Below are 21,551 nucleotides of genomic sequence, written 5' to 3' on the forward strand. Positions count from 1 at the left end.
CTTTTTTCTTCCCTGCCTCTGCCTGGCAAAACCCAACCCTCCCCAGGCTTGGCATTTATCCCAGATCAGTACGTTACCAGTTAGCTTTCCTTCTATAGCATTCAAACCAATAAAACCCCACAAATCTACAATAATAATAAAAGACATTTATTTCTCTCTCATCTACACCTTGGGCAGCTGTTCTTTTTGGACTCAGTAGGGTTCACTCATGCATCTACAGGGCGACTGGGGATTCTGCTCCAGGCTGGGCTTAGTAGAGGTTCCTTAGCTGGTGCAGCTCGGCCTCACATGTTTGTCATCCTCGCCTTAGGACCAACAGGCCAGCTCAGTGATGCTAGAAGCATCTTCTTGTGTCTCTCCAGAAATTTGTCCATTCTACCTAACTTGTTGAAGTGATGTACCTAGAGCATTTTCTAGTATTCCTTTATTATCCTTTTAGTGTCTGTACACTAAAACGGTGATGTTGGGGATGATGTCCACTCTTTGATTCCTGACATTTGTAACTTGTGTCTTTCTTGTTTTGCTTTGTTTTTCTTGAATATTTTATTATTTTTTTTCAATGAAATGGCTTTTGGCTTTACTGATTATTCTCTGACCTTTTCTGGATTTCATTCATTTCTGCTGTTATCCTCTTTCCTCCCTTAGAGTTGCTATGGGTTTAATTTGTTCTTTTATGGTTTCTTAAGGTAGAATTCAGATCATTGATTATTTTTTCATTCAATTAAAACATTTTCTAATTTCCCTTGAGATTTCTTCTTTGACTCGTGGGTTGTTTATAAGAGTGTTGTTCAGTTTCCATATGTTTGGATTTCCCAGTTATTGTCTTGTTAATGATTTCAAGTTTAATTCTGTTATGGTAGAAGAAATACTTTGTATGATTTAGATATTTAATCTTTTTATTCTTTTAATATTTTTAATGATTCTTCACATAGATAAGTATATGACATCTTGGTGAATGTTCCATGTGTCCTTGGAAAGAATGTGTATTCTCTGGTTGTTAAGTAGAGTATTCCCTAAATATCAATTAGGTCAAGTTGGTTTGTACTTTTGTTCAGGTCCTTTATATTCTTACTTTCTCTGTACTCGTACCATCTGTTCCAGAGAGAGATGTGTCTCCAGAGATTTGTCTATCTGTTCTTTCAGTTCTCAGTTTTGTTTCACATATTTAGAAGCTCTCTTCTAAGGTGTTTATACATTTAGGATAGTTGTATTATTGGATAATTGACTTCTTTTTCATTATGTAATATTCTTCACTATCCCTAGAAATATTCCTTGTTCTGATGTCTGCTTTGTCTGATATTAATACAACACTCTAGCTTTCTTTTTGCTTTTTCTGATGACAGTTTCCATGGAATATCTTTTTCCACCCTTTTACTTTTATCCTACCTATGTCTTTATATTTAATGTTTTTTCATTATTATTGAAGTATAGTTGATTTACAATGTTGTGTTAGTTTCAGGTATAAAGCAAAGTGATTCATATATATATATATATAATTTAGATTCCTTTCCATTATAAGTTATTACAAGATATTGAATGTAGTTCCCTGTGCTATAAAGTAGGTCCTTGTTGTTTATATATTTTATGTATAGTAGTGTGTAGCTGTTAATCCCACACTCCTAATTTATTCCCCCCCTTCCTCTTTGGTAAGCATAAGTTTGTTTCTTATGTCTGTGAATCTGTTCCGCTTTTGTAAATAAGTTCAGTGGTATAATTTTATTTTAGATTTCACATACAAGTGATATATGATATTTCTCTGTGTGACTTACTTCACTTAGTATGATAATCTGTAGGTATGTTGCTGCAAATGGCATAAGTTCATTCTTTTTTATGGCTGAGTGATATTCCATTATATGTGTTTATATATGTATATATATATATCACATCTTTTTTTTACATGATATCATTTACATGTGGAATCCAAAAAAGAGCACAAATGAACTGATTTACAAAACAGAATTAGTCTCACAGATATAGAGAACAAATTTATGGTCACCAAAGCGGGGGAAGGGATAAATTAGGAGTATGAGATTAACAGATGCACACTACCATATATAAAATAAACAACAAGGGTGTGACAAAGCGAGAGAGAGGCATGGACATATATACACTACCAAACGTAAGGTAGATAGATAGTGGGAAGCAGCCGCATAGCACAGGGAGATTAGCTCGGTGCTTTGTGACCTCCTGGAGGGGTGGGATAGGGAGGGTGGGAGGGAGGGAGACGCAAGAGGGAAGGGATGTGGGAACAGATGTATATGTATGACTGATTCACTTTGTTATAAAGCAGAAACTAATAATAAAAAAATAAAAGAAAATAAATAAATATACAACAAGGGTTTACTGTTACAGCACAGGGAGCTATATTCAACATCTTACAATGAAATAATCATAAGAAAAGAACTGAAAATAGAGAATATATGTGTTTAAACAAACCACTTTGCTGTGTACCTGAAACTAACACAATACTGTAAATCAATTATACTTTAATGAAAACAAGATAATTATCACTAGAGTATGGACCATGGGGTCACAGGGAGAGATGGGGCTGAAGAGAGGAAAGGGTCTGGGTCACAGAGGGTCTAAGTGGTGAGACTTGTATATTCTGATCATCTCCTGCTAACAGTGGGATCTGCAGAAGTGGGACACAGGGGGCCTGGGGTTCAATCAGCTCTAATACCAACCAGCAGAACTGCAGCAGCTTCTTTACTTCTGTTCTCATCTTCTCAATTACCATATTGGTATGATCAAGCTGACCCATGTCCTAGCAGCAAAGGCAGGAACTAAAGCAACCCAGGGCCCCACAGGGCTAAGATGCTGAGGACAAAGCTTGCTGTTCTGCTCTCTCAAGAATAGTCACCTAAACGTCCCTCCCCGAAAGAAGAGGCTGAGCTCTTCCTTCCAGGCTAGTGTGTTTTTAGAAAATTAAGTTCTCCAGGTGCTGCACATTTCAGATGGGTCAGGGACATATTGGATGTTGAGAGGCCCTTAACCTCTTGCAAACAGCTGGGAGAGTCTTAGGTCAGAGCCTGATGGAGAAGCCTGTGAGATTGTTCATTGGCATCCAAGAGAGATCAAGCTTGTTCCAATAATACTCTCTGCTCTTCGCTCCAAGCTCTGCCAGAATGCAGGATTGTTGGAAAGTGGGAATCCTGACAGCTTCTGGGAAACAAGAGGAGTCTATGCCACATCTTCTTTATCCATTCCTCTGTTGATGGACACTTAGATAGCTTCCATGACTTGGTTGTTGTGAATAGTGCTGCTGTGACCATTGGGGAACATGTATCTTTTTGATTATTAGAAATAAAGACGAAATTAGAGTTTTCGTCCTTTCCAGTTATATGCCCTGGAGTTGGATTGTGGATTATATGGTAGCTCTATTTTTAGTTTTTCAGGGAACCTCCATACTGTTCTCCACAGTGGCTGCACCAGTTTACATTCTAAAGTGAGTTTCTTGTAGAAAGCAAATATTCGGTTTTGCTTTTGTATCCAGTATGACAATCTCCTTTAACTGGTGCAGAGCTGACCCTTGAACACTGTGGGTGTTCATCCACCTATTGCTTATCGTCATCCCTCTGTATCCAAGGTTCCTCCTCATCCGTGGGGTCAACCAAGGCAGGGCCCTCAAGTCTGTCTCCTTGGCAGTCAACTTCATAATAAAGCTCTTCCTCTTCTCAAAGGCCAGTCTCATAGTCCTGGCTTTTATGCACGTTGGGTAGCGAGCCCTTGCTCAGTAACAATTTTGGACTCCATGAAAGGACTCAGTCTTGTGACAGCCTGCCCGAGGCACTGTAGACCCTGGTGGAGTGTGGGCCCTCACCACAGACCCCGAGTGGCCACCTATACCAAATTCATCTAGAGGGTCAGCTCTCGGGTTCCTGCTTCTCTACGGTGGCCCTCCAGGCCCCTCAGTGCTCCTTTCACTTTTGAGAGAAGAAAGAGCTCCTAAATCAGATGTGTTTGGGGGTGAGTAACCTTCTTAAAATGCACCTGTGCCTATATTGTTGAATAATCTCATCAGGATTGTGGATTAGAGTCCCACCTTAAGAATCACAATATAAAAGCTTGCAGCCACTGAGGTACCAAAGTATCGATCAGGTTAGAATCCCAGTCCCTGGGTTAGAGCCCCAAGCCTTTTTGTTTGCCTATGTCTGACTGTTCCCTTTGTTAGCATTGGCTAATAGGGGTTGGTTCCTAGATGACTATAGCAACACTTTCTTGAACCTGGATTAATGGGGGGGGGTCCTCTGCCCCAGTGGGTAAAGCCATTGCTCCCTGACTAGAGAGCTTGCCTTACAGAGCTGTCGGGAGTTTTCACCTGTGCCTAATATATTTACCTGGCAGTATTGATAAAGGTGTGTATTCTTAAACCAGCCCAGATTACTTTGTTGGGGCGAGAGGGTAAAGGAGAAATGAAGGAGCATGAAGCAGGAAAATCTCGACCCCAGAAGAACATAACCCGTGTCTGGGTTAAAGGAATTTCATACAATTGGACATTTTGGGTTTTCCTTAGTGAGAGTTTTAACCCTCTTTTGCATGAGCCAAACTAGCAGGGAGTTAGCATTGAAATGCCTTTCAGTATGGGTGTGTGTGTGTGTATGTATGTATGTGTATGAAAGTTTGCCGGAATAACAAGCATTGGTGGTGATGCTAAAGGCCACATGCTCTATGGAGGTCTTGGGCGGAATGTATTCTACCTGGAAATTTCCCAGGTGCTGAGCTGAGCTTGTCTTTGATTCCTGCTGGGGAGGTAAAATGTTTCGATCGTGTAGCTGGAAGATGAAACCCCACCATGCCCACAAAGGAAGTCAGGGCTTGGGTATTTCAACCTGTATACTCCTGAATTCCTCTCTCAAATTCAGCTCTGAATCTCAGACAGCCTCCTCACTTTGGTTTCTTCAAGGGGATCCTGTCATTTCCCCCACCTGCCTCCCCATGAGGTAAGTTTATCCAGGTGGTGCGTGAGACAGAGCCTGGGCTCTCCCAGGCCCCTCTGCAATAGGCACGCCTGCCCTCAGCACTCGGGGGAAAACTCTTAGGAGCCTCTGACCACCATGGCTACAGTCTCGCAACTGCCAGGACAGATTTCTTGGCAGACAGGCAGCATGCATGATGTTTAGGCTACAGTGCTTGGCAAGCATATTTAATGGAAACCTTTTCAGTGGTCCCTAAGGGAACCTTCAAATCCAAGCTGGTCATTTTTGAGACTCTCCATTCTCCTTTGTGGCTTCTACAGGGAATTCTTTTTTTTTTCTTTGTAAATGAATGGTTTTTTTGTTTTGTTTTGTTTTGTTTTTGGCTGCGGTTGGTCTTGGTTGCTGCAGGTGGGCTCTTCTCTAGTTGCAGCGAGCGGGGCTACTCTTCCTTGTGGTGTGCGGGCTTTTATGGGCGACTGAGGGAAGGACATTTTCCAGAGATTTGCAGTCCGTAGACTGTTCTCAGCTCTTGGGTTTGAAACCTGGGAAATTGACTAAGGGGTTGCTTGTTTTCGTGCTCTCTCTCCCCAAACATCCATTCTCAGGGGGGCAAGATAACCCCTCAGAACAGGCACTAAGTTGGAGAGTACTTGGCACGGCAAGCGGCCCGTGTGCCCGGGTGCTGCCTACAAAGGAGCAAAGGGTGCTCGGAGCCACAGATTGACAAGTCCTGGTGCTTTCCTTCATCTCCTGTGAACACCCAGGTTTCCCGGGTGCAGCCAGCATTGCAGCAGCACGCAGACCTCGAGTCTCTGATAAGACTGCTGCTTGGTGTGCGGCCCCAACCATAAAGGCTGGGAAGAAGCGGCAGGCGTTTGGTGAAGGTAGTTGCTCCAGCCCCTTCTGGGGTTTTGCTGGCCAAGCAGTAAAGTATCTTGCAGACTACAGTGGAGGAACCCCAGTCAGCCAACTGCAGAGCCCAGCTTCACTAAGTGCTTGTTTTCCTTCGAGGAAGGACTCCTGGCTGTGCTACCGTCAGCTCTCTGCCTTGCACTGTGGTTATCAACTTTCCTGAGGTCAAGAGTAGGCAGGTACGTCTGACCTCCACTGTTTTTTTAAGTTATTTTGCAAAGTAAGAATTTGTGGAGGAGATGTAAAATTATGGTTCAATGGAGGATCCTCAGTAAAACCTCTTTGCCTGTGTCAGAGCCAAATGATTTTTATTTGTTATATCTGTCCCCTCCTTGGGTACCCCCTCCACCCCGCTCTTCCCTGTACTCAATTCAGCCCAGGGGCTGCTCTCCCTCAGGGAAGGCAATATCCATTTAGTTAAGTTCCCAGAGGTGTAGAGGACCAGGATCAACCAAGGGGATTTACATGTGTGCCCTACTCCATTTCTACCTCTGAGTTATATAATTGGGGGAAAAAACACTTAATGTGCAGCTCGCACCAGAGGGCAGACAGCAGAAGCAAGAAGAATTACAGTTCTGCAGCCTGTGGAACGAAAACCACATTTACAGGAAGACAGACAAAATGAAAATTCAGAGGACTATGTACCAGATGAAGGAACAAGATAAAATGCCAGAAAAACAACTAAATGAAGTGGAGATAGGCAACCTTCCAGAAAAAGAATTCAGAGTAATGATAGTGAAGATGATCCAGGACCTCAGAAAAAGAATGGAGGCAACGATAGGGAAGAAGCAAGCAATGTTTACAAAGACCTAGAAGAATTAATGAACAAACACCTAGAAGAATTAAAGAACAAGCAGAGATGAACAATACAATAACTGAAATGAAAAGTACACTGGAAGGAATCAATAGCAGAATAACTGAGGCAGAAGAACAGATAAGTGACCTGGAAGATAGAATGGTGAAATTCAGAGCTACGGAACAGATTAAAGAGAAAAGAATGAAAAGAGTTGAAGACAGTCTGAGAGACCTCTGGGAAAACATTAAACGCAACAACATTCACATTATAGGGGTCCCAGAAAGAGAAGAGAGAGAAAGGACCCGAGAAAATATTTGAAGAGATTATAGTCCAAAACTTCCCTAATATGGGAAAGAAGATGGCCACCCAAGTCCAGGAAGCACAGAGAGTCCCAGGCAGGATAAACCCAAGGAGAAACATGCTGAGACACATAGTAATCAAACTGATGAAAATTAAAGACAAAGAAAAATTATTGAAAGCAACAAGGGAAAAACGACAAATAACATACAAGGGAACTCCCATAAGGTTAACAGCTGATTTCTCAGCAGAAACTCTGCAAGCCAGAAGGGAGTGGCATGATATATTTCAAGTGATGAAAGGGAAGAACCTACAGCCAAGATTGCTCTACCCAACAAGGATCTCATTCAGATTTGGTGGAGAAATCAAAAGCTTTACAGACAAGCAAAAGCTAAGAGAATTCAGCACCACCAAACCAGCTCTACAACAAATGCTAAAGGAATTTCTCTAAGTGGGAAACACAAGAGAAGAAAAGGACCTACAAAAACAAACCCATAACAATTAAGAAAATGGTAATAGGAACATACATATTAATAATTACCTTAAATGTGAATGGATTAAATGCTCCAACCAAAAGACACAGGCTCACTGAATGGATACAAAAACAAGACCAATATATATGCTGTCTACAAGAGACTCACTTCAGACCTAGGGACATATTCAGACTGAAAGTGAAGGGATGGAAAAAGATATTCCATGCAAATGGAAATCAAAAGAAAGCTGGAATAGCAATACTCATATCAGATAAAATAGACCTTAAAATAAAGAATATTACAAGAGACAGGAAGGATACTACATAATGATCAAGGGATCAATCCAAGAAGAAGATATAACAATTATAGATATATATTCACCCAACTTAGGAGCACCTAAGTACATAAGGCAACTGCTAATAGCTTTAAAAGAGGAAATCGACAGTAACACAATAATAGTGGGGGACTTTAACACCTCACTTACACCAATGGACAGATCATCCAGATAGAAAATTAATAAGGAAACACAAGTTTAAATGACACAATAGACCAGATAGATTTGATTGATATTTATAGGTCATTCCATCCAAAAACAGCAGATTACACTTTCTTCTCAAGTGCACATGGAACATTCTCCAGGATAGATGGCATCTTGGGTCACAAATCAAGCCTTGGTAAATTTAAGAAAATTGAAATCATATCAAGTATCTTTTCTGACCACAATGCTATGAGATTAGAAATCAATTACAGGGAAAAAAACGTAAGAAACACCGACACTTGGAAACTAAACAAGACGTTACTAAATAACCAAGAGATCACTGGAGAAATCAAAGAGGAAATCAAAAAATACCTAGAGACAAATTGCAGTGAAAACATGATGATCCAAAACCTATGGGATGAAACAAAAGCTGTTCTAAGAGGGAAGTTTATAGCAATACAATCCTACCTCAAGAAACAAAAATCTCAAATTAACAATCTAACCTTACACCTAAAGGAACTACAGAAAGTACAAACAAAACCCAAAGTTAGTAGGAGGAAAGAAATCATAAAGATCAGAGCAGAAACAAATGAAATAGAAACAAAGAAAACAATAACAAAGATCAATAAAACTAAAAGCTGGTTCTTTGAGAAGATAAACAAAATTGATAGGCCTTTAGCCAGACTCATGAAGAAAAACAGGGAGAGGGCTCAAATCAGTAAAATTAGAAATGAAAAAGGAGAAGTTAAAATGGACACTGCAGAAATACCAAGCATCCTAAGAGACTACTACAAGCAACTCTATGCCAATAAAATCGACAACCTGGAACATATGGACAAATTCTTACAAAGGTATAACCTTCCAAGACTGAACCTGGAAGAAACAGAAAATATGAGCAGACCAATCACAAGAAATGAAATGGAAACTGTGATTTAAAATCTTCCAGAAAACAAAAGTCCAGGACCAGATGGCTTCACAGGTGAATTCTATCAAACATTTAGAGAAGAGCTAACACTCATCCTTCTCAAACTTCCAAAAAATTGCAGAGGGAGCAACACTCCCAAACTCATTCTATGAGGCCACCATCACCCTGATACCAAAACCAGACAAAGATACTACAAAAAAGAAAATTACAGACCAATATTACTGATGAATATAGATGCAAATATCCTCAGCAAAATACTAGCAAACAGAATCCAACAACACATTAAAAGGATCATACACCATAATCAAGTGGGGTTTATCCCAGAGATTCAAGGATTCTTCAATATAAGCAAATCAATCAATGTGATACACCATATTAACAAACTGAAGAATAAAAACCATATGATCATCTCAATAGATGCAGAAAAAGCTTTTGACAAATTCAACACCCATTTATGATAAAAACTCTTCAGAAAGTGGGCATAGAGGGAACCTACCTCTACATAATAAAGGCCATATATGACAAACCCACAGCAAACATCATTCTCAATGGTGAAGAACAAAGTATTTCCTCTAAGATCAGGAACAAGACAAGGATGTCCAGTCTCACCACTATTATTCAGCATAGTTTTGGAAATCCTAGCCACGGCAATCAGAGAAGGAAAAGAAATAAAAGGAATCCAAACTGGAAAAGAAGAAGTAAAACTGTCACTGTTTGCAGATGACATGATACTATACATAGAGAATCCTAACGATGCCAAGAGAAAACTACTAGAGGTAATCAGTGAATTTGGTAAAGTTGCAGGATACAAAATTAATGCACAGAAATCTCTTTCATTCCTATACACTAACAACAAAAGATCAGAAAGAGAAATTAAGGAAACAATCCCATTCACTATTGCCACAAAAAGAATAAAATACCTAGAAATAAACCTACCTAAGGAGGTAAAAGAGCTGTACTCAGAAAGCTATAAGACACTGATGAAAGAAATCAAAGAAGACACAAACAGATGGAGAGATATACCATGTTCTTGGATTGGAAGAATCAATATTGTGAAAATGACTATACTACCCAAAGCAATCTACAGATTCAATGAAATCCCTATGAAATTACCAGAGGCATTTTCTACAGAACTAGAACAAAAAATCTTAAAATTTGTATGCAGACACAAAAGACCCCACATAGCCAACGCAGTCTTTAGGGAAAAATGGGGAGCTGGAGGAATCAGACTTCCTGACTTCAGACTATACTACAAAGCTACAGTAATCAAGAAAATATTGTACTGGCACAAAAACAGAAATATAGATCAATGGAACAGGATAGAAAGCCCAGAGATAAACCCACGCACCTATGGTCAACTACTAATCTATGACAAAGGAGGCAAGGAAATACAATGGAGAAAGGACAGTCTCTTCAATAAGTGGTGCTGGGAAAACTAGAGAGCTACAAGTAAAAGAAGGAAATTAGAACACTCCCTAACATCATACACAAAATAAACTCAAAATGGATTAAAGACCTAAGTGTAAGACTGGACACCATAAAACTCTTAGAGGAAAACATAGAAAGAACACTCTTTGACATAAATCAGAGCAAGATCTTTTTTGATCCACCTCTTAGAGTAATGGAAATAAAAACAAAAATACACAAATGGGACCTAATGAAACTTAAAAGCTTTTGCAAAGCAAAGGAAACTGCAAACAAGACAAAAAGACAGGCCTCAGAATGGGAGAAAATATTTGCAAATGAATCAACGGACAAAGGATTAATCTCCAAAATATACAAACAGCTCATGCAGGTCAATATTAAAAAAACAACCCAATCAAAAAAATGGGCAGAAGACCTAAAGAGACATTTCTCCAAAGAAGACATACAGATGGCCAAGAAGCACATGAAAAGCTGCTCGACATCACAGGTTATTAGAGAAATGCAAATCAAAACTACAATGAGGTACCACCTCACACCAGTTAGAATGGGCGTCATCAGAAAATCTACAAACAAATGCTGGAGAGGGTGTGGAGAAAAGGGAACCCTCCTGCATTGTTGGTGGGAATGTAAATTGATACAGCCACTATGGAGAACAGTATGGAGGTTCCTTAAAAAACTAAAAATAGAACTACCATATGATCCAGCAATCCCACTACTGGGCATATACCCAGAGAAAACTATAATTCAAAAGACACATACACCACAATGTTCATTGCAGCACGATTTACAATAGCCAGGTCATGGAAGCAACCTAAATGCCCATCAACAGTTGAATGGATAAAGAAGATGTGGTACATATATACAATGGAATATTACTCAGCCACAAAAAGGAACGAAATTGGGTCATTTGCAGAGACGTCGATGGATCTAGAGACTGTCATACAGAGTGAAGTAAGTCAGAAAGAGAAAAACAAATATCACATATTAACGCATATATGTGGAACCTAGAAAAAATGTACAGGTGAACTGGTTTGCAGGGCAGAAATAGAGACACAGATGTAGAGAACAAACGTATGGACACCAAGAGGTGAAGGGGGAGGTGAATTGGGAGATTGGGATTGACATGTATACACTAATATGTGTAAAATAGATAACTAATAAGAACCTGCTGTATAAACAATAAAATTAAAAAATTAAAAAACAAAACAAAACACAGCTCTCTGTATATACCTGAATGCCCTATTCCCTTGTTGGGAGGAGATCTACAAACAGAATTAAGTGACTTTCTCACCAGAAAAAGTAGGCCTTAGAGAACTCCCAGATCAAGCGTACGCCCTGCAAACTGTGCAGGAGACAAGCCTCAACCAGAAGGTCCTGAACAAATTCTACAAAAGGTAAGAGTGGATGTTTGGGCTGATAGGAGGCAGGAAGTGCCAAGAGGGCTGACCCAATAGTGGTAAAATTCTGCCTAGATGCCAAGGCTCCAAATGTAAAGCAATACCCTTTAAAGAGGCATGTGAAGGAAGATACAAAGTATCTGATAACCACCTTTCTTAAGTGCCAATTAATCTGACCTTGTCAGATACAAAAAAACTGGTACTGGAAATTATTGTGTTGTACGGGATTTGAGAGTCACTAACCAAGTTGTAGATATGTACATCTGGTACTATCAAATCTTTACACTTTGCTTACAACTTTATTTGGAGACTTATGCTGGTTTACAGTTCTGGACTTAAAAGATGCCTTTTACTATACTCTGAAGTCCTAAGTCCCAGGAACTGTTTGCCTTTGAATGGGACAATCCAGAGATAATATATAACAACTGTATTGTTGGATGGTACTCCCACAGGATTTAAGAATGCCTCCACCATCTTCAGAGAAGTCTTATCCATGGACTTAAGTGATGTCCCATTAAATGAGGGAGTCTTACGGTGATATACTAATTACTAATAAAAATAAGGGAGCCTCAGACCAAAATACAATCCTCACTTTAAAGTTGCTGGCAGACGGGGGATATAAAGCCTCCAAGGGAAAAGTGCAAATCTCTCAACCAACTGTAAAATACCTAGAATTTGAGTTACCAGAAAGACGAAGACTTTCGGCTTGGAGGGGACCAAGGTGCAACTTATTCAGTCCTCTCGAATCCAGGTTCATCTGACCCCAGCTGCTCCTACCCTGCCGCCTAAGTGGGACCCCAATGATACCAAAGTTGTATACCCGAGGTGTATCAGTAGGGAAGTTTTTGCCACGTCTGCCCTGGCCCCCAAGATCTGCCCCTGGGTCTATCTGCAAAAAAAGGTTGGTGAGGACATCGCCAAGGCAACTGGTGATTGGAAGGGTCTGAGGAGTACAGTGAAACTGACCACTCAGAACAGACAGACCCAGATTGAGGTGGTACCTTCTGCCTCTGCCCTGATCATCAAAGTCCTAAAGGAACCACCAAGGGACAGAAAAAAGCAGAAAAACGTTAAGCACAGTGGAAGCATCACTTTTGATTGTCAACATTGCCTGATAGATGCATCATCAATCTTTAGCTAGAGAACTCTCTGGAACCATTAAAGAGATCCTGGGGACTGCCCAGTCTGTGGGCTGCAATGTTGATGGCTGCCACCATCACGACATCATAGATGACATCAGCAGTGATGTGGTGGAATGCGCAGCTAGTTAAGAACTGCAAAGAAAAATAATTTAATAAAGGGATATTTGGTAACAATTTAAAAAAAAAGAAATTTACTACTGGACCATTAGTTAGGGTGACTGTACCCACCATCAGAAGGCAATGGCAAGGATTCTTAGGAATGGCTAGGTTTTGTCCTGTTGGGATTCCTAACTTTGGTCTCATGGCCAATTCCTATGTTAAGTTCTCAAAGGAAATGACAGCCATTAAGCTGGACTGTGGAATGCCATATGGAGTTCCATCCCATACAAATAATCAACAAAGTATATTCTAGCAGATTTGACTGATCAGCCTTTAGAAAATTGGGGTATGGAAATGTTCATGGACAGCAGCAGCTTCAGGGACCAGGGACTCCGAAAGGCTGGGCATGCAATACTAACTCATCAGGAAGTCCTAGAAGCAGAAGCCCTCCTCCAGGAATGCCTGCCCACAAGGCAGAGCTCAAAGCCCTCACTAGAGCCCTGCACCTTGGAGCAAAGAAAAAGGTAGCCATTTATACCATTTCTATGCTTTCTCTGTTATACAAGCACATGGGGGCCATATGGAAAGAGAGAGGTGTACTATTTCAGGAAGGAAAGAAATTAAACATGCAGAGGAGATACTGGCCTTATGAGATTCTGTTATAATGCCAGAAGAAGTAGCCAAAGTATATTGCCCAGGCCACTGAAAGACTGATAGTTACATAGCTAAGGAAAGGAATTGGGGGCTTTCCTGGTGGCACAGTGGTTAAGAATCCGCCTGCCAAGGTAGGGGACACAGGTTCGAGCCCTGGTCTGGGAAGATCCCACATGCCGCACAGCAACTAAGCCCGTGCGCCACGGCTTGTATCTGCACTCTAGAGCCCACCAGCCACAACTACTGAAGCCCAGGCACCTAGAGCCCATGCTCTGTAATAAGAGAAGCCACCGCAATGAGAAACCCGCACACCACAACAAAGAGTAAACCCCGCTCGCCGCAGCTAGAGAAAGCCCGTGTGCACCAATGAAAACCTAAGGCAGCCAAAAATAAATAAATTTATTTTTTTAAAAAAAGTAATTTGGCTGATCAGGTCACAAAACAGGTGGCCCGAACCAAAAGCCCAGATCCCAAGGCCCTAGCATTCTTTCTGAGTGTGGACCTATCCCTTTTAAGCCTTGGTATTTGGAAATGGATCTAGAGAGTGCAGACGAATGGGGATTTCATGCCGACCCTTGAGACTTAGATGGTGATCAGTACCAAACAACCAAAGAAGGCTGGATTGATAGTGAACAGAGACTAGTGCTTATACCTGAGCATTTAATGGAAAGGAACCCATTATGGGAGGGACTCAGCCTATCACTGGTTACAAAAGCCTGTTGATCCACAAATGCAAAGGACTATCTAAAAGGTAATATAAAATTGCCTGATCTGTGCCAGAAACAATCCATAAGCTGGGCCACACCCAGCAATAAATGGGATGCAAACCCAAGGGACAAAACCAGGAGATGACTGTTAAATACTGTTATGCCAAGAGCCATGGGACATAATATATACTTGCTGGTGTTTGTGGACACTTTCACAGGATGGGTCAAAGCTTTTCCAGGCTGGACAGAGAAGGCTTCCAAGAAAACAGTGACATTACTAAAAGCATTTTTCCCTCATTTTGGTTGTCTCTTTCAATTCAAAGTGACCACAGAGGAGCTTTCATAGCCAGGGTAACTCAAGAGTGTCTGGGCTCCTCAGAACAGAATGGAAGTTACATGCTTCATGGAGACCTCAGTCTGTGGGAAAGACTGAAAAGATGAATCATACCTAGAAAAAGACAATCGCCAAAATGTCAAGAAACCAACTTAACTTGGGAAAAGGTCTCATCAGTTGCCCTGCTAGGGCTAAGAGTAGCCCTAGAAGCCCAGTCCAGCTGAGCCCTATGAAATGTTATATGGGAGACCCTTCCTTAAGACTAAGTGTTATTAGTCTTGAAAATGATCATATTGTAAAATAATTAGATACTATAAAATGTGTACAGTCTCTACGTGTTACTGTATCTGCTATACATAAAACACTTCTAGGTGATGAATGTTTCCCACAGACATTGCCCTGCTCTGCGTAAGCCGGGAGATTGGGTCCTCCTCAAGACTTGGAAAAATCAACACCCTGAGGACAACTGCAATCTAAGTGCAATGGAGCCTGCGAAGTTCTTCTGGTTATACATTCTTATCTTGTATTTTTAAAAAGGCCTCCCACACTCGCATGATGATTGCCCAAGACTTAAGAGTTTAAGGTGGGACTTGCAAATATTTCAATTTTATTCCTCTTATAAAAATCCACACTCCTAATCAGCAGAGAATAGCTAGATCAGCCCTCCCCCTATTTCCCTCAAGGCTGAGGAATGTACCAGAAAAAAGGGGGGGAATTGAAACAGCACCAAATTAAACTGGTTTGTGTCCTTAAATAGGTTGTTGATCAAACCTATTTAAGGAGCTATTTTGCAGGCAGAGATGGGAACCCACACCTACAGGGTAACCCTGAAACCAATAATAATTAGTCTGTGGAACTCAAAGAATATAAAGGTTGCCACCAGAGTCCTTTACAAAGTGCTAAGTCCTTCAGAAAATCTGGCTTCCAGCAGCACATGTAGCTTGTATGGACTGATTCAAGACTAGCCAATCACCTTCCAAGCTTGAAATTTCCCCAACCCCTTAAATTTTCCCCAATCCTGGAAAGGAGACAGGTTTGAGAGCCTTGCCTCCTGTCTCCTTACCAGTTGACCATGCAATAAAACGCTTTGTTTCTCAGAAGCCAGTGTCATAGTATTGGCTTCTATTCATGTCTGGCACTGAGCCCTTGCTCGGTTACACCTAGGAGTGGAATTGCTGGGTCACATGGTAATTCTGTGTAACTTTTTGAAGAACTATCAAACTGATTACCACAGCAGCTGCTCCACTTTAAACTCTCACGAGTTGTACAAGGGTTGCAGTTTTTCCACATCCTTTCCAACACTTGTTATTTTCTGACTTTTAAAAAAAATTATGGCCAACCTTGTAGGTGTGAGGTAGTTCACACTGTAGTTTTGATTTGCATTTCCCTAATGACTAATGATATTGAGCATCTTTTCATGCTCTTGTTGGTCATTTGTATATCTTCTTTAGAGAAATATCTATTCAACTTTTTTGCTCACTTTTAAATTGAGTTGCCTTTGTTGAATTATAGGAGATAACTCTAGAATATATGGGTATATTCCAGATACTTAACACTTGTCTATATGGTTTGCAAATATTTTTTGACATGTTGTCTTTTTATTCTCTTGTTGGTATTCTTTGCACCAAAATGTTTAATTTTGATGAAGTACAATTTATTTTTTTCTTTGGTTGCTTGTGCTTTTGGTGACATAGCTATGAAACCATTTTCAAGTCCAGGTCATGAATATCTACCCCTATGCATTCTTCTAAGAGTTTAATACTTTTAGCCTTTGTATTTAGGTCTTTGATCCATTTTGAGTTAATTTTTGTTGTTGTTGTTGTTGTTGTTGTTGTTGTTGCTGTACGCAGGCCTCTCACTGCTGTGGCCTCTCCCATTGTGGAGCTCAGGCTCCGGACGTACAGGCTCAGCGGCCATGGCTCACGGGCCCAGCCGCTCTGCGGCATGTGGGATCTTCCCAGACTGGGGCACGAACCCGTGTCCCCTGCATCGGCAGGCAGACTCTCAACCACTGCACCACCAGGGAAGCCCTTGAGTTAATTTTTGTATATGGTATGAAGTAAGGGTTCGACTTCATTCTTTTGTATGTGGATATCCAGTTCTCTTAACACCATTTGCTGAAAAGACTCCTTGCTGTTGAAAGGTCTTGGCACCCTTGTTGAAAATCAATTGACTGTTGATGTGAAGGTTTATTTCTGAACTCTCAAGTTTATTCTAAGAATAAATCTCTGTATCTATTCTTAGTCCAATAACACACTGTTTTTATTTCTTTAGCTTTGTAGTAAGTTGTGAAATTCAGAAGTGGGACTCCAGCTTTGTTTTTTTCCAAGATTGATTTGGCTACTTGGAATCTTTTGAAATTCCATGTGAATTTGAGAATCAGCTTTTCCATTTCTGCAATTAAGTCCACTGGGGTTTTGAAAGGGACCGTATTGAATCTATTGATAACTTTGGGGAGTGTTGTCATCTTAACAACATTAAATCTTCCAATCTATGAATAAAAATCTTTCCATTCATTTAGTCATCTTAATTTCTTTCAGCAGTGTGTTGTGGTTTTCAGTATTTATGTCTTGCATCTCTTTGGTTACACTGGTTCCCAAGTATTTTACTCATTTTGATGCTATTTATTTCAAATAAAATCAGTTTTTAAATTTCTTTTTTGGGTTGTTCACTGCTGGCATATAGAAATACACATGAGTTCTGTGTGTTGATCTTGTATCCTGTAACTTTGCTGAATACATTTTTTAGCTCTAATAGATTTTTTGAGGGGTTTTGTAGATTCTTTAGGATTTTTCTGAATATAGGATTCTGTCATCTGTGAATAGATAGTTTTACTTCTTGCTTTTAACTTGGATGCCTTTTATTTCTTTTTCTTCATGATTGCTCTGACTAGAACCTCCAGTACAATGTTGAATAGAAGTGATGAGAGCCACTGTCCTTGCCTTGTTCCTGATCTAAGGTCGGGGAGGAGGGCAGGGTGGGCAGGGAACTTTCAGTCTTTTATCATTGAGTTAGCTGTGAATTTTTTATATATGCCGTTAATCATGTTGAGGATGTTTGTTTTAATTCCTACTCTTTGGGGTGTTTTATCATGAAAGCATGTTAGATTTTGTCAAAGGCTTTTTCTGCATCAATTGAGTTAATCACGTGAGATTCTGTTCTTGTTCTGTTGATGTGGTGTATTAGATTGATTTTCATGTGTTGAACTTCTTTGCATTTCTGGGATAAATACCACTTGGTCATGGTGTATGATCATGTTAATATGCTGTAAGGTTTGGTTTGCTAGTATTTTGCTGAGTATGTTTGCATCTATGTTCTTAAGGGATATTGGTCTCTAGTTTGCTTGTGATGTCCTTGTCTGTTGTTGGTATCAAGGTAATGCTGGCCTCATAGAATGAATTGAGAGGTGTTCCCTCATCTTCTATTTCTGAATGAGTTTGAGCAGGATTGGGGTTAATTCCTTAAATGTTTGGTACAACTCACCAGAGAAACTATCTGGTCCTGGGCTTTTCTTTCTTGGGAGGTTTCTGATGATTGATTCCATCTCTTTGCAAGTTAGAGGTCTGGTCAGAGTTTCAATTTCATCCTGAATCAGTTTTGGTTGGTATTCATGATTACTAAAGGTTCAAAACACTTTGCTAAAACACAAATGTATTTATAAAATTTATATATCTAAGTAGATGGAAATAATGTCCAGAAATAACAGGGCAAACAGCTTCCTCTGATCTCAGGGACGGAGACAGGTTTTGCTGAGGTGGCCTAGGCCACCCCTCAGGGTCACTGTGACCTCCACCCCCCTGGGTAACCACATCCCTTCTCCACCTCAACACCCACCACGAGGGAGGGGTCCTGCCAGCCCGGATCAGGGACTTTGTGAGAACTGCATGGAAGCTAAGCACCCTATCCTGAGACCAGACACAAACTTCACCTACATCTTAGAGATTCTCAGCTTTCCTCAAGGCCATGCATGTGCTTTTGAGGGCAGTGGTCTCAGCCATAAGTAAGCAACAGAATCCCCTAGAGAGCCAGTTTCCTGTGCAGGTTCCCACTCCAGGCCTGGGATGGCCCTGGATTCTGCATTTCAACAGGTACCCCTGTGATTCTGAGGTTGGGGTTCCTGGACTGTACTTGGAGGTACCCACCTCTACAGGCTCCCATGAAGAACTCTGGGCTTATAGGATAAAGCCTAAGCTCCCAGCCACCAAAATGTTTAATTTTGATGAAGTTCAATTTATCTTTTTTTTCTTTGGTTGCTTGTGGTTTTGGTGACAAAGTTATGAAACCATTTTCAAGCCCAGGTTATGAATATTTACCCCCGTGCTTTCTTGTAAGAGTTTTGTACTTTTAGCCTTTGTATTTAGGTCTTTGATCCATTTTGAGTTAATTTTTGTATATGGTGTGAAGTAAGGGTCCAACTTCATTCTTTTATATGTGGATACGCAGTTCTCTTAACACCTTTTGTTGAAAAGAATGTTTTTCCCCATTGAATGGTCTTGGCATTCTTGTTGAAAAACAATTGACCATAGATGTGAAGGTTTATTTCTGAACACTCAAGTTTATTCTATTGATCTCTATCTATTCTTAGTCCAATACCACACTGCTTTCATTTCTTTAGCTTTGTAGTAAGTTGTGAATTGGGAGGTGGGGACTCCAGCTTCTTTTTTTTTTTTTCTAAGATTGATTTGGCTGTTTGGCATCTCTTAAAGCTTTTCCATTTCTGTAATAAAGGCCATTGGGATTTTGATAGGGACTGAATCTGTAGTTCACTTTGGGGAGTATTGTCTTTTTTTTTTTTTTTTGTGGTACGCGGGCCTCGCACTGTTGTGGCCCCTCCTGTTGTGGAGCACAGGCTCTGGACGCGCAGGCTCAGCGGCCATGGCTCACGGGCCCAGCCGCTCCGCGGCATGTGGGATCTTCCTGGACTGGGACACGAACCAGTGTCCCCTGCGTCGGCAGGCGGACTCTCAACCACTGTGCCACCAGGGAAGCCCAAGTATTGTCATCTTAACAACATTAAATCTTCCAATCTATGAATCCAAATGTCTTTCCATTTATTTAGTCTTCTTAATTTCTTTCAGCAGTGTGTTGTGGTTTTCAGTGTTTATGTCTTGCATCTCTTTGATTAAATTGGTTCTCAAGTATTTTATCCCTTTTGATGCTATTGCAAATAAAATTATTTTTAAAATTTCCTTTTTAGGTTGTTCACTGCTGGCATATAGAAATACACGTGAGTTTTGTGTGTTGATCTTGTATCCTGTAACTTTACTGAATACATTTCTTAGCTCTAATAGATTTTGGGGTGTTTGTAGATCTTTAGGATTTTTCTGTATATAGGATTATGTCATCTGTGAATACAGATAGTTTTACTTCTTCCTTTTAATTTGGATGCCTTTTATTTCGTGATTGCTCTGACTAGAACCTCCAGTACAGTGTTGAATAGAAGTGGTGAGAGCCGGTGTCCTTGCCTTGTTCTTGGTCTAAGGTGGTGAGGGTGGGGAGTGGGGGAGAGGAGCTTTCAGTCTTTTATCATTGAGTTAGCTGTGAATTTTTAATATGTGCCCTTAATCATGTTGAGGATGCTTGTTTTAATTCTTTTGGGTGTTTTATCATGAAAGCATGTTAGGTTTTGTCAAAGGCTTTTTTCTGCATCAGTTGATGTATATTAGATTGATTTCCATGTGTTGAACCATCTTTGCATTTCTGGGATAAATCCCACTTGGTTATGGTGTCTAATCATGTTGATATGATTTGGTTAATAATCTATGCATGATCTAACATAATATGATCATGTTAATAATCTATGCTATAAGGTTTGGTTTGCTAGTATTTTGCTGAGTACGTTTGCATCTATGTTCTTAAGGGATATTGGTCTCTAGTTTGCTTGTGATGTCCTTGTCTGTTGTTGGTATCAAGGTAATGCTGGCCTCATAGAATGAATTGAGAGGTGTTCCCTCATCTTCTATTTTCTGAATGAGTTTGAGCAGGATTGGGGTTAATTCCTTAAATGTTTCGTACAACTCACCAGAGAAACTATCTGGTCCTGGGCTTTTCTTTCTTGAGAGGTTTCTGATGATTGATTCCATCTCTTTGCAAGTTAAAGGTCTGGTCAGAGTTTCAATTTCATCCTGAGTCAGTTTTGGTTGGTATTCATGATTACTAAAGGTTCAAAACACTTTGCTAAAACACAAATGTATTTACAATATTTATATATCTAAGTAGATGGAAAGAATGATCATCTTCCTGGATCAGTGTTATATGGATTTGTTTGCTTGTTTGTTTTGTTTTGTTTTTTAGTTTCAAGAAGTAACTTTATAACCATGTGAATTGAAATAAGAAGTAAAATACTAAGAGAATCAACTAAAAGGGGTAAACACAGTTGCCTCCAGGAAAGGAGGGGGCAGAGAATCTAATCTTCTTAAGAAATACAGCAGCACAATTAGGCTCTTTGTAAAAATAAACTTAATTAATCCACAGAAAGAAAGTTCTTCAGCCAGGCTGCCTGGATTCAAATTCCACCTCTACCATTTGGTAGCTATGTGACCTTGAGCAAGTTTACAGTGTTTGATCTCCGTGAACCTCAGTTTCCCATCTGGGAATGATAACAGTACCTACTCTATAAAATTTTTGTGGGAACCAAAGGAGACAGTGGAATGTAAAGGGCTTGGCTAGTGAGTGTCCTGTAAATGGAAGCTTCTTGATGCTATTTATTATCAGACTTGTCCAGACCAACCTAACTTCTCTTTCAGCTTAGCAAGAGCCACCTGGACACTCTGGAGACCCCCATTTGTGCAGTTGACTGCCTGTCTGACACTGGGCATGTTTCTTCTCCCAGGGCCCCTTGGAGGTGGCTTCAGAAGGGCCTCAAACTTAGCCAGTCTTGTCCCAGACTCTAACCCCTCCCCCTGGGGGTCATGGCTCTGTTTTTTTTTTTTTCTTTTAAACAAAGATTTCCAAACTCTGTGGTTGCCTTGCCTAGCTAAAAGGGGAAGAGGGGGA

General features: G+C 40.4%; 1 pseudogene across 1 annotated transcript; it reads left to right on the forward strand.

Moving 5' to 3' along the window:
• Positions 1-4,935: 4,935 nt before the first annotated feature.
• LOC309805354 (large ribosomal subunit protein uL11-like) lies at positions 4,936-12,892 on the forward strand (annotated as a pseudogene). The gene is made up of 2 exons: positions 4,936-4,940; positions 12,307-12,892. The product of its transcript is annotated as a large ribosomal subunit protein uL11-like (transcript).
• Positions 12,893-21,551: the final 8,659 nt, after the last annotated feature.

This window comes from Mesoplodon mirus (assembly GCF_964341445.2).
Source record: "Mesoplodon mirus genome assembly, chromosome: 5".
NCBI classification, from domain to species: Eukaryota; Metazoa; Chordata; class Mammalia; order Artiodactyla; family Ziphiidae; genus Mesoplodon; species Mesoplodon mirus.